Source organism: Epinephelus lanceolatus, chromosome 7 (genome assembly GCF_041903045.1).
Source record: "Epinephelus lanceolatus isolate andai-2023 chromosome 7, ASM4190304v1, whole genome shotgun sequence".
Lineage (NCBI taxonomy): Eukaryota > Metazoa > Chordata > Actinopteri > Perciformes > Serranidae > Epinephelus > Epinephelus lanceolatus.
In genome coordinates this window covers 34,174,086-34,187,578 of record NC_135740.1, presented here as the reverse complement: position 1 = coordinate 34,187,578, position 13,493 = coordinate 34,174,086, and positions in this window count along the sequence as shown.

Genomic DNA, 13,493 nt, shown 5'->3' with positions numbered 1-13,493 from the left:
AAAAAAAAAAACAGCTCTACAACGGCTGAAGAAAACCTAAACTGTGTTGCTCCCGGTTGGGAGTTTGACCTGTTTGTTTATGTAAAGATAGAACAGTGCACACAGTAGAATATACACATTTTTATTAATTTACCCTTATTATGTCTCAAACGTTATCTCCTCTGTTTCCTGAATGGATGTGCTGTCTGTAAATGTGTAAATAGCCAAAGACATTAGCCAATCCCCTGTGAGCGGAGAAGAGGAGAGGACATTCCTGCCTGCTAATGGGGGATAAAACTGACAAACTCAGAATGAAATATTCCACCATCATTAACACGTTAGGAGGCTTTAATCGCTGCACCTGAACTTACGGGATCCAAAAAAGCACGGAGAGAGGTTACGGAAAGAGACTTCTCTGGGTAAAGTTTTCCAGCCATTCCTGCGGATTGCTAAATTTGATTCCTTAAAGGTGTACCTCTCCCAGGTATTTCCTGGTGCTGCAATCCAAGCCTTAAAATATTAGCTCTCATTTAAAGGGTTTGGATCAGCTTTCATTTAGCCACCGGGTCTGGCAGACGAACAGCGCTCCTTTCACTCACTGATGCCATTGGAGCGACTTGAGACGTCATTTTATTATATGTCGTTTGCATTGTAGTCCAAAATGATTTCTGAATTTGCCAAGCGGGTTTCTGCTGCTGAGTATCAGCAGTCTGAGACACATTAGGCTGATTTATAGGCCGCATGTTTTATGTATGAGAGGGAGGACTGCTCTCAGCTCAGCAGGGACCTCACAGTAAGAACTCAGAAAGGTAGAGAACGCAGCAACACAAGTTAATAATCCAAATATATCTGCTGAGCTGCTGCTGCACAGATGCTGACCTGCTTTTAGGTGAATCTACTGAACCTGAAAATATTCTTACACAAACTCTCAGGCACAAACAAGTCAAACTTTTACTTTGTTCCATCGTCTGTCAGCATTTTCGGCTATATTGCCTTCATCAGTTATGCAACACAAAAACAGAAAACGGTTTAAAAAACGGTTTAAAACAACAGTCGTGTTACTTATAGATCAACAATACATAGGACAGTATTACCCAGCTTTTACAATAGTTTCTACAAAATACAATATTCACTCAGAGTGGAAAAATATAAATGGTCATAAATACAAAACATCCTCCTTAGTGGATATACAAAAAAAATCAACAGCCATTTTGAGAATTGATTATTTGTTTCAGTCTCTTTTTTAAACCAAAAATGCCAAATATTTGCGGTTTCCAGTTTCCAGTGTTTTCTAAAATATGATACTTGAATACTTGATACTCACATCTTTTGCTTAAGTGGCAGTACCACAGTGTAGACACATGTAATGAGTGTAAAAGTCCTGTATTCAAGATTTTACTGTGTTCAAAGTGCATAAATATCAGCATCAAAATATCCTCGAAGTACCAAATGTAAAAGTACTCTTTATGCAGAATGGCCCAGCTCAGAATAATATATATTATTGGATTATAACTATGGATGTAATAATGTGTAACCATCACTTAAATGTGGCTGATTCTAACTACTTAAAGGAATATTTCATCCTCTAAATTATCATTTGTATGCCAGTGACTCACCCTGTGTTACATTAAATTTGTAAAGAAAAGTTTTCTTGCATGCCTCCACAGTGAACGCAGAATCCAAACACAAAGAAAATTCTTGATTAATTGAAGTCATAGATGACCAGGTTTAACAACAGCAAAACAATATCAACAGATCCATTTACAAATTCTCCTTTTGGTGTTTTGAAGGGTTAGATCAGACTCACCACAGTCACACAATAACACAAACTACCAATCGAAGCAGTGGTAGACCAGCAGCTCTCAAATTCAGGGAGGTAAAATTATTGTTTTTGCCAATGGAGTCTGGTTTTGAAGAGAGCAGAGACAAGTTTCACTTGTAATTCAGCTCCTTCAGACAGGAAGGTCTGTCTGTTTGGGAAGTACTGAGCATACGACTGGACAAATGAAACTTGGATTGTACTGCACGAGTTGTGTGAGAGTTTGTAAACCGATCTTTTGATATAGTTTTGCTGTTGTTAAGCATGGTCGCTCGTTTTTGGATTCTTTGTTCACTGTGGAGGCATGTGAGAAAAGGTTTTCTTCATGAATTCAACATAACACTGGATGAGTAATTGATATACAAATGGTCATTTTGGGGTTGAAGTATTCCTTTAATATATTGCTGGGTAGCATAATCTATAATATTAGTTGATTAAATTTTGTATTATTAAATAAAATCTGCAAAGTAACCAGTAAGTTAGGAAAAAAAAGGTGTAGAAAGCATGATATTTGCCTCCAAACTGCAGCAGAGTAGAAATATAAAGTCATATAAAATGGAATTACCAAAGCACAAGTACCTCATAATTACAGCACAGTTTGGGACTCTTCATAATGGGTGGTACGGGTCATGTGGATTCTGGCAGGACACCCTGCACCAGCCTCACTTCAGCATCTAAAAGTGCAGGGAAAAAACACTATGATACGAGACACCAACAACATAAGCTTCCTCACATCGCCTCACTCTGCCTCTTAAGCAGGTCTGCTGGTGGGTCGCGCTGCAGTTTATCCAGCAGAGAGCTGTGGAAAGATGGTGGTTTCACACAGCTGTCAACTGGAATCGAGGTAACTGCCGAGGGGATCCTCGCAGGCTGTGGGGATAAGGGGGCTCACTCACTCCTGCCGCTGCCTCTCTGCACTGGGAGTGGTCTTTCCTCTACTGGGGATTTGGCCAGGGCTGAACATAATGCTCCCCCATTCAGCCACTCCTCTCACAAGACATAAAAGTTAACAGGTGTTTAACGTCAAAAGTGTTTCATACGAGAGTCATAGAAATAGCCAGCGACAGGCAGCAGGGAGGGGTGGTGGCTTAGAGTCTTAGAGTTTGCTTTTTCTTTTGCAGTATTGAAATAGTTCTGCATTTGAGTTGAGATTTGGACTGACTTCTGGCGTCTGAGGCTGCAACAAACACAGCAGAGAGCAGGATTATTTCTTAAATATGTGTTTACTGACCAACGTTTTGAAGTCAAATTGAATAGTTGCAGCATGTCAGCACTGTTTGAAGTTAAAATGCATCGTGTGTTTGGTCTGGTACAGAATTTTAAGAAGAACATGTTTAACTTTGATTTGTAGCTTTACGTACATACTTTGTGGGCTGTTGTATTTTATGTCTTGTATTCTGCGCTCTGCTGCGATGTTTGAAATGTCAGCTGATATCCATTTACTTTTTAAAATTACAGTCACCTGTTGCAGTAGTAGCTTAGTAGTAGTTTGTTTCAAAAGAAAATGCAGCACAAAAACACACATCAGTCACAAAGCTGTGGTTATTCTCTTCTAGTTGATGCATTATCAAAGTGGGTCATTTAAGGTCTCTAAACACTGAGAGTATTTCACTACAACATTTAGTGTGTATGATTTAAAGCAACATTAAAAGAGAGTAAAACATCCTTAGTTATCATGTGTAGAGCTGCAATTACTAGTAAATGGACAGAAAACTTATCGGAATCTGTTTTAGTGATCAATCATACCAAATATTTACTTGTTCCAGCTTCTCAAAAGTAAAAAGATAAGATGATCCTTTATTGTCTACTTAAGGAGAAATTTGTCTCTGGCATTCAAAAAACGTAGCGTCTTCAGACACATGCACAATTATCACCATACATGTACAATCAAACTACAGTTAGCACTCAGTAACACACACACATCCATATACACCAAACATACACACCATGAGAATAGCATGATGCTCTAAATCAGAGATACTCATTTTATGGCCCAGGGGCCAAATCTGGCCCCAATAGAGTGCCATGTGGCCCCCTAAATTATTTTCTAATTTATAGGGAAAATAAAATGATTCACACTGGGATTTTTTTGGGACTTTAAAATATGGCTTCACGATTTGCCAAAAAAACCCAGAACATATTGCAATTATTTTGATAGATACTGTGATTGTGGTATGAGTCACAATTTAAGTGGGAGTGATGATTTTTGCATTTTATCTTAACTGAAAATTTTTTAGAAAATGATGATCAAGGGATTTTTGCTGGGTCTGTACCAAACAACCATGTTTCCTTACATCTGGAAAATGATTTGTAGGTCGGGTACCTCAGTAGCATCACAATACTTTGTATGATACATATGATTTATATATACATTTATAATGGTTTGCTGTGACACATTTTACTTTCAACAAAAAAACTTGCAGTGCCTGCAATTTGGGTATTGTACTTGGCCATGCTGTCATTTCAATAATATTTTGATAAATTGTGCAGCTCTACTTTTAATCTCCTCCTGACACCTAGTCTGAGTGGGCGGAAGTTCACTGCATAGATCAGCCTCTCATTGGGCGGAACGAGCCACCCGCTGAAGTCCCGCCCTACCACCTCCGGTTGTGTAGCAGTTTTCAACTGTTTTCAACACGTCCTTTACTAACTTTTGCGGTGTTTGATCTTGCGGGGATGTAGCCATTTTTCTGCCATGGTTCGCGTCCTGTAGGCGATATTTTTGTGGGCGTGTTACACCAAAACCTGTTTCCCCCTGGCAATATTTTTGCAAGCGCACTGTTGCTGTGGCACCGCCCAGAATGATTGTGATTGGTTGAAAGAAGTACAAGCAGCTGGGGCGTTTTTTTCTCCAATCTCAAAGTGAGAGTCGGCACAGCCAGACCTTTCTTTTCTTGAGAAAGGTCTGGTGAGTGAGACTACCTGACACCCAAAGTTTTGCTTGGTATGCTTTTAATTTCTCCCAGCTATTTGGGATCAGTAAGACCTGATGAGTATAAAAAACTAAACATTGTCAACGATAATTAAGTCCCAACGTCTTCAAACGAGTTCCTAATCAATAAATTAGCAGAGTCTTAGCTTGTTACTGTTGCTAAAATTGTTCAAATGTGTTGCCATAACAAACTACAAACACTATTAATCATAAATAAACAAGTTTCAATCATAAAATGTGATCAGGTTTTGGACCTTGTCCACTTTTGTGTCGGGATCAGCTGCAAACTGACTTGGCAGAGATGGCTGCCATTTTGTTTTCACATGGATTAGCGTATTGTGCTCTTACTACCACTAGATGGCACAAAAAGTGTCCACGAACGAGGACAACAGATCTAAGTTAAGTCGAATGAAGTATAAGGTCAAGTAAACACAAAACGTGATGTCCTCATATGAGGACACAGGGTCTCAGGTCTCTACATAAGATGCCAGAGTGCATAAAAAGCATCAAAATAGAACTTGTTTATCAAAACGAGTGCCAGGGTGGATCAACCAGACCCCCGACAGAAGTCCGGGCTAAGCCCCAAATGTCCTCAAATCCTAGGAATGCCCCTGTGGACATGTGGGGACTGCAACTGGCCCCTGGCCTCCTGTCATGTTGCAAAAGTAGCCCCCGAGCAAAGCTGAGTATCCCTGCTCTGTACCAAAATACTGCACAGATGCGTGTGAAATATGAGGATGGGATGCGTTTCTTTGTCATATAAAACTTTGGGTTTTAGACTGATGGTTGGATAAATTGAGCAATATGAATGTGTCAGTCACTCTGTGATACTGAATGAGACCGGGCTTGTATGTGACATCATCTTTTTCAAACTGAGCCTGCTGCTGTATTCACTGTGCACATAAATGTGTACTAATCCACAGCTTAAAATAGTCCCCAACAAATGCACTATTCACTTCTATTTGACTAAGGTTTGATAAAAACTACAGTGACCAGCTGTTTCAGGAAATCACACAGACTTTTTAAAATATGAAACTTTATATTTCTAACTAGTTTATAATGATTTATGTTTTCAATGAGTGCCCTGTGACTGCACATCACAGTGTAGGGATTGATAATAAAAATGCTATTGAATGGTGTTGAAAAGATTAGTCGATTAAGTGATTAGTCAACGGACAAAGTGAATCAACAACTATTTTGATAATCGAATAATTGTTAACATCATTTATCAAGTAAAAAGACAAACATTTTCTGCTTTTGACAAAACAGTCAAAATGTATTATCATTGTGTTTTGGACTGTCAAAGAGGTCATGTGGAAAACCATAAGGATCATTTTTAAATTTTCATAAGGCTAAATGATTAATCGACTTGTACAGAAAGTAATCCATAGTTTAACAGACAACAGCCCTACTGTACGTCTAAACTACAAACACCTGTCAGAGAGGTAAATCTGTCATCTGCAAAGATCCAAAAACTTCGAGCTGGTCCGCTGCAGCTGCAGTCTGACACCCACTTCACCAAAAGAAAAGCCCCATAATATCTCAAGAATTTCTAAATGATCCTTGAAGTTTTCATAACTACATCAACTCCTATGTTCAAAAGTGGTCTTTCACATGTGACATGAAACCACTGAGAGGGGTCCGCTGCTTTTGAAGGACGTCTTTATTTAGGCGTGAGCGCAGGAGAAAGGAGCCGGTCACAGAGACCTGAACAGGCAGCCAAAGGCCCTTCAGGACCTCAGAAGCCTTTCATGATGTGCTTGAGCTGCATGCATTATCTGTTGCGTGCCAGAGGCGGCTGGAAGCTCGTTTGTCAGCACAGCAGAGCTGAAAAATAAACTATAAATCACGTCTGCACTATCTACACACATTAATTGGACTGTAACAGCGGGCTGTCCCCCCACTTCTGCTCCTGTGTCTGCAGTAATGCAGCCATTGCTGAGATGTTTTGAATAGCTTCCAAGAGACGCAGGAACTTCTCCCCGCTTGTCTCTTGCTTCCATTTACTGTATTAAGTGTTCTGTCCCAAGGGCTCTTCCATTTAGTGCTCCATCGCATGCAAGGATAATTTTTCTTTGGGAAAGAGGGTTCAATTGTAACTTAGGCGACTAAAAGCATACTTAAAGCTGGCAGTAACCCCCCCGTCCCTTCCCCTTCCTTCCACTTTCCAATGTTGAGGTTGATTAAGGGTGCTATCATGGTGGATCTGATATTTGGTGAGAAATCTAGAGGGCATTTTGGGAGCATTTACAGCAAATGACTCTTGGCAGTGCCCTCTCATGTATTGCTCCATCTGAACACAATTTGGCACATGGGGGGTGGGGGGTGGGGGGGGGGTGGGGGGGGGGGGGGGGGTGGGGGGGGGTTGGGGGGTTAGTATGGCGTGCTGTGAGCCTCCTTCATACCAGCACGCAAGAAAAAAACTCAAGACCTGTCATAAACACACCCAGGAGAGAGGAGGGGAAACAGAGACGTTACCACGGCGACTGGCCCGTTGCTGCATCAGGAGTGATTTCTGTTTAAAACACCAGATTAAAGTTACAAGAAGAGGCAGGAAAAAGAGGTGGTGGTGGTGGGTGGAGGCAAACGTAATAGTCTAATATGCCATTAAAGTTTATTTCTTTACTGGAAAGGTGGTGGGAATTTCACCCCAGTGTTCAACTGGAGGGGAGCAGACAAAGAGTCTGGGGGTATTAAGGAATCGTGTCATTGTAGATAGAAAAAGAAGAGAAAATATACCTTTTCCCGGCACGGCTATTATGTAGTGATCATCTCATCTTTCCATGTCGGCAGCAGGTTTCTGTCCTCACCAGCAGAGGGAGACCTCCTGTCCAGCAGCAGCAGACCAGCTTCAGCTTCATGTTGGCTGGAAACAAGACTTTTATAGAAACAGAAAAGTGTCTTTTAATGTTTGTTTTTAACTTTTTGTTCACACAACATCAGTACAGAAACAATAAATGATTAGTCCCTGATAATTTTTTATAAATTATCAATCACTGAAGTTATTTTTTAAGCAAAAACACACAAAAAAAAAATCACAGGTTACAGCTGCTCAAACGTGATGATTTACAGCCTTCCGCTATTTTGTATAATCTAAATTAAAATATTTTTTACCTTGTGTGGACAAAACAAAGCATTCAAAGGCTCTGATCATGTAATGGCCAATTATTCCCTTTATTTTCTGACCTTTTTACAGACTAAATGAAAAATAATAGTAAAATAATGAAGGTAATCATCACATTATGTATATTTCTATTAATATATATGCTGTATTTCAATTAATCTTTTAAAATATGATTTGACATTTACCGACAGATCATAGGGCTAAAAATCTGGGTTCTTCTGCAATTAAATGACCATTTTCTACCTTTAAAGGCAGTGATATTCCTCCTCCTCCTCCTCCTCTAATAATAATAATAATAATAATAAAGTACAGTATCCAGGATGCTACATGTTACATCACTCTGATTAATCAAAGTCTCCAGCAGTGGTAAAATAAGTCAAATGCTGTACTTCAGTACAGTTATGAGGTACTTGTTCTTTACTTGAGTATTTCTATTTTATGCAACTTTATACTAACACTCCCCTACATGTATTTGATAGATGGGGCTGCTTTACAGATAAAAAAAAAATATATATAAAAAAAGTTTGTAAAATATATGTATCACTATTGATTAAACTGAAAGTATATTATGAAGCTGTGTTGTAGCACTCAAGATCGGTCTTGGTCTCAAGACCTCCTTTTAAAGAACTCAGTCTTGTCTCGGTCTCACACAAAGAGGATTTGGGATCTTATTTCAAAACCGGTAAAGATCACACTGCGGGGGCATCACTAAATTCCTTGTGTAAATAAAAGAATGTTGAAAATGGATGGTTGAGTACATTCCAGCTCCTTAGTGTTTGTTTGTTCATAGAAAACAAATGAAAATTCTAACACATAAAATCCACCCCTACAATGCCTTTTGATTATTTGATCAACGGTACACACACACACACACACACACACACACACACACACACACACAGAAATCCTAATTTGTTGTCTGTGGGTGTTTTATGGGGATGTGGATCTTTCTTGGCATGGTCAACATTTTATTGTGTGTCATAGGGTTTGGGACTCACACTGGACTGGTCATGGTCTTGACTCAGTCTTGATTACACTCTGGTCTTAGTCATTGGTCTATACTTAGGAGGTCTTCACTGTAACACTGTTATGAAGTATTCTAAATTAGCTCCACCTCGACTTCAACATTAAAGTACTAAAAACTCTGTGATATAATAGTACACTAAAGAGGTCAAAACTCCAGCAACACTTCCAGCATATAGAGCAACTTTATTGCAATTGCATGAAGACAACAAGTCATGTTAGTCTTGCAGTAAAGTTGCTCTGACCTCTTGAGACCCCAGCTTTTGTTTGGTATGCATTTTTAATTTCTCTGAGCTATTTGTGATCAGTAGAACCTGATAAGTATTAAAAACTAAGCACTGTTATTGAACAGGAAGTAGTTTTGGGGAAAAAAAGATGTCCTCATGAGGATGGGTTTATTTTTAATAGTCACAAGTGTATAATAAATTCTAAAACTGTTTTAATTATTTCAATATCTGAACATTGTTGTGCAAAAACAAAGCAAAACAAAAAGTCCTCATACAAGACGATAATTTAGTCCTAATGTCTTCCAACAAGTACTTCCTAATTAACAGCATTTTAGCTTGCTGCTGTCTGTCTGTCAAATTTGTTGCCATATCAAACTACAGACATTATTTAGCACAATTAATTTAGTTTCAACCACAAAATTTGATCAGGATTTGAACCTTGCCCACTTTTGTGTTGGGGTCACCTGTAGACGGAGCATAAAAGTGTCCACAAACAAGGACAACAGGTGTAAATTAAGCAGAATGAAGTATAAGGTGCAGGAAACCCAAACTGTGATGTCGCAGGGTCTCAGGAGGATAAAGTGTTGCAGGAGTTTCAACCTCTTAAGACTTCTTTCTCTTCTCCATACACCTGGAAGTAGGTGATGCTGTGTTAAAAACTCCCTCACTGCTTATGGTATGGTACACTGACAGGGGTCAGATACTTTTGATACTTTAAGTACATGTTGTTGCCAATGTCACAGTTTAATCCACTCAATTGTTCTCGTCTAATCTCAGGAAATATGAGAAATATTGGCTTCAAGTTCCGTTTCATTTACAATATTTAGAGTTGTTACATAGCAACAGCAGTAATTAGTTTCCTCACATGCTCTTGCAGATAAATAAACACATGTCCAGTTGCTCAGATGATCACCTCCTCTGTCCTCTATGTGTGAATCACATCACACCAGCGGCGTATCTGTTTTAAATGCCTCTGCAGTTGTCTGAATGAAAACCAAGCTGCTGTTTACATTTCCTGCCACTTACAGCTACTTACTGCTTATTACTCTTCGTCGCAGTGTGGTTACCAAAACACAGAGTAACCCGTGGAGCTCTGCTCGACATCACATTGATAGGCACACACTGACTCACTTTGTTGGAGAATTGGCAGACAGTTTTATTTATTTTCCACTTTTTTTTCTCAGGGTGAAGCAGACTGTGTGTGTGTACGGGTCAGCGAGGCTGGTTTGAGGACAAAAGACAACAGTATGAAATAAATACATGAAGGACACAGAGAGGAGGAGGAGGGGGAAACACCCTCTGCAATACAAGAGAACTTAAAAACTATGTGATGTACCACTTGTGTATTGGCCTTGGGTGGAAGGAGCAGTTTCTAAAAGGCAGGGTGTATGAAAATATCCAGACGGTGTCAGCGGTTTGTGCTTTTCCCTTTTCCCAGTTGTGTTTTCATTGCTTGCGGTGATTCAGGCTTTCATCCCCGAGGTCACATCCAGCCCCGAGACAATGCCACATAATTTCATTCAATTCATTTTCACAGAGCAGGATGATAAACCTAGTTAGAGTGTTTAAGTGATTCACAGGAGATATTTTTAAAAAGAAGCATCTGTCTGCAGCAGTTAATCATGTCTATAATGTCCTAATATCTAATAATAATAATAATAATAATAATAGTGCAAGCTATCAGTGGTGGAATAATTAAGCACATTCACTCAAGTACTGTAGTTAAATTTGAGGTACTTGAACTTTACTTGAGCTTTTTCTTTTAATGCCACTGTCTGGTAATACTTTCAACTTCACTACATTCATCTGACAGCTTTACTAATTAGGAATTTTTTGCACACCAAACATACGAGGAATTTATAAAATATGATATTTTATTATGAATTGAAGTACCCAACAATATAGCGGCCTACAAGTGCAGCTGAAATGATTGGCTAATTAATCAATTAGTTGATTGAAAGAACTACTTTGATCGTTTCAGTCGTTTTTCATGTAAAATATATTAAAAAAAATATATAAAAATATATAAATTAAAAGTTTCCAGATTCTCATGTTTAAGGATTTTTTTTTTGCATTAAGTACTTTCACTTGTACTACTTCAAGTACATTTTCCTGATTATACTTTTTTAAAGTATTTTTTTTAATGTAACAAAGTATTTACACAGTGTGGCATTGGTATTTTTACTTTAATAAAGGATATGAATGCTTTTTGTACCTCTGCACAGAGTGAAGTTCAGAGTGTTTTGACCCCAGAGGTACAAGATGTCAAGAAGTCAAATGAGGAGGTATTTTCAGTGGCCACTAGATGGTATAATATATGCATGCAACTGGTCTGCACAAGGTGACAGCAGCACTGAGGGTAGATTAATATTATCACGATTAAAACCTGAAGCCAATTTGTATTTATCTTATTTATTATTCTTATAATGTTGAGGGGATTCTGACTAACATGCTGATGAGCTCAGTGATGAATACATGGCGCGTTTGTAAAGGTGTAAATGTCACAAATTAAGTGGCATGGAGGAGAGAAATTATTCATTTATTTTACGGCTCAATATTTAAAACACAGGATGATTAAATCCGGGTTTTCATATATTTTATTATCAAACGGCGCATGAAGGCCTCGGGAAATAAGCAACAATGAGAAAGCTTCACGGATTGCAAAATATATCATTTTAAATTAATTGAAGTTGAAATTCAGAGTCGTTTGTGTCTTAACATCAGCTGTTACGCGCTCACTTTGTTGGTTTATGCGCAGAAGGCTCATGTGCAGGAAATACAATAAGACTCAAAAGAACTGATGCAAATTAAACTGAGCAAAAACAACAAAATAAAAATCTGTTAAACTTTTCTCAGCAGCTGATCTGCTGACTGCGTCTTCACTCATCCTCTGCACTGACGGTGCTTTTCTTTAGATTTCGATTTGACATTTTATTTTTCTTCTTTCAAATCAGCTGTTACAATTTTAGTGAAATAAATTAAGTAGCGAACATATTATTATTATCATTTAATCATTAAACTTAATGTTGTCATAATTATTACATTTGAATAATGTTGTTAATTACTTATATAATGCCTCGTTTTATTAAACGATACTTAAACTTTCATCGATGCAGCACTGAAGTCATCAGGTCACTTTAATCCATAGTATTTATTATAGACTAACAGCCTCATCAGTTTCACTTTTTTCATAATCAGTCATTAGATCATTAACAATCTGAAGATTTCAGGGTCATTTTCTGAAGCGGTTTAAATGTGTTATCATTATTTTTAGTATTATTGTAATTAATACAGACTGATTAACCAGGTGGCTCAATGCCACGGAAGCACTAAATCATAGAGAATAAATAAATACAAATTTATAATAAATCACATAATGATATAATATAATGAATGATAATGGTATAATATGGGTGTGTGCAAGGTTTCCACGCCCGTTTTTTGATTAAAGGCTAAGCATGTCAGAAGTGTTTATTAATTAAATAGCCTAATAGCTGCGTTATATCGACTTAATAAAATATCTTCTCTTGCGCGTTTGGCCGAGTAAAGACTATTATTATGTTATTTACCAAAATATAATCTAAAGCAGAATTTGAATCGTTTTTGGTTGGTGAATAAAAACAGCAGAGAAGCTGTGAGAAGTGTCTGTACAGAGGCGACGTGAAAAACTGCAGAGGTCACGATCCGGATCTGCAGCGACAGATGTTTGTCCGCTTAAACCCCCAAAGGAGAGACCTGCCTCGTCACTGCATGTGGAATAAAAACGCAAAAGGTTTCTTACTAATAGTCATGTTCGCCATTGTTAAGACGTCTGGAGATATTTCGTAATCAGACGGTCAACATCAGGTGACAGAAAACAAACAAGCTTTCCTTAAAATGAAGTCTGAGAATTAATTCTTATATATAAAACCATTTTTGAAGGAGACAAATATTCTGATAGTAAAACGAGATCCTTTCAGTTGTTTCATGTGCGTCACATTTGAAGGGTCGATGCAAAGCTGGCTGCTGCTGAAACGAAAATGTAAGTACTCTAACTTGTAACCTATGATCAGATATTTTTGCCTTCTTTAATGAGACGGTTTCACACCATTTATGAAGTCAGCAGGAGGTCAAGTTGCCTGTTTTTTTTTTAAACTTATATTTATGAATTTATGAAATGCAAGAATTTGGTTTGCGCACAAGCTGAGGCCTACCTGGTCATGGCGATCCATGATGCAGGCTGCCAGGGACGTGACAAAAATGAGCACTTCTGTAACTAGGCCTTAAAATCGTAGACAGCGTGAAGCAGTATCAACCTGACACACGTTGGTCGGTGGCCAAAATGTCAGCAAGGATAAAAACCGTCCCATTACGCGTTACGCACCGGACTCCCGACAGACCTGTTTGGAT